Genomic DNA, 840 nt, shown 5'->3' on the forward strand with positions numbered 1-840 from the left:
TAAATTTCTCAGGGTTGGCCTCTGAAGAGTAAGAGGACAAACCATCATTAATCTCAATTAGCACCAATAAGTATGACCTCGCAGAAGAAACTCAAGGCTTTACTCTCACACAGCCACTATCTTGCTATTAAACAGTCACATTTATATGACAGACTAGTGCCTTTACACCAACCTCGGGATTCATGGAACTCTAAAGTCACATGAGCATCAAACCCAAGGCTGAAGTAATTATTGAAGATGTCCAAAGGGAGCTGTGGAGCAAAGAAACATCAGTCATTCTTCAGCTGCTTACATACTGATGCAAACAGAAAGAGCACTGCAGGTGGTGCTCTTACTGTACCTTGTCTGTCACCTGCTCGTCTCTTTCCTCTGACCCCGCCTCTGGGTTGGGCTTCACAATAAGATTCCATCGATCCAGCTGCACAATATTCCCATCCTCAACGTGAGACAGGATTTTACTCAGAGGTTCATCTGTGTAACCCTACAGGCATACAATTGTACAAAAAAAATGCCCATTCGGTAAACCATTCTATAAATGGATGAGCAGATTATGCTGCATGAACTACAATGAAATGTACAATGCAGGAATATAAGAAAGTTCTTCTGACTGATGTTTGAAATGAATGCATCTGACTGCGCAGATTTCACTCACCCCACCCCAGTTTAGCGTCCTAGCGAGGTCATTTCCCGTGCCCAGAGGAAGTACTGCCACAGCAGGAGAAGGGTTTAGCTGCAGCTGATCAAGAGCGGACAAAATCCAGCCCACCTGAGTCAAAGAATCATTTAACATGATTTTGTGTGTGTGTGCGTGTGTGTGTGAGAGAGAGAGAGAGAGAGAGA

General features: G+C 44.0%; 1 long non-coding RNA gene across 1 annotated transcript; it reads right to left on the bottom strand.

The window, feature by feature from the left end:
- LOC107682514 (uncharacterized) lies at positions 1-761 on the bottom strand. Its single transcript, XR_001633512.1, has 4 exons — positions 653-761; positions 341-481; positions 173-251; positions 1-21 (listed from the first exon to the last, which is right to left on the bottom strand). It is a non-coding gene; the product is annotated as an uncharacterized LOC107682514 (long non-coding RNA).
- Positions 762-840: the final 79 nt, after the last annotated feature.

This window comes from Sinocyclocheilus anshuiensis, unplaced genomic scaffold (assembly GCF_001515605.1).
Source record: "Sinocyclocheilus anshuiensis isolate Anshui unplaced genomic scaffold, SAMN03320099.WGS_v1.1 C32289930, whole genome shotgun sequence".
In the NCBI taxonomy this organism is placed as follows: Eukaryota; Metazoa; Chordata; class Actinopteri; order Cypriniformes; family Cyprinidae; genus Sinocyclocheilus; species Sinocyclocheilus anshuiensis.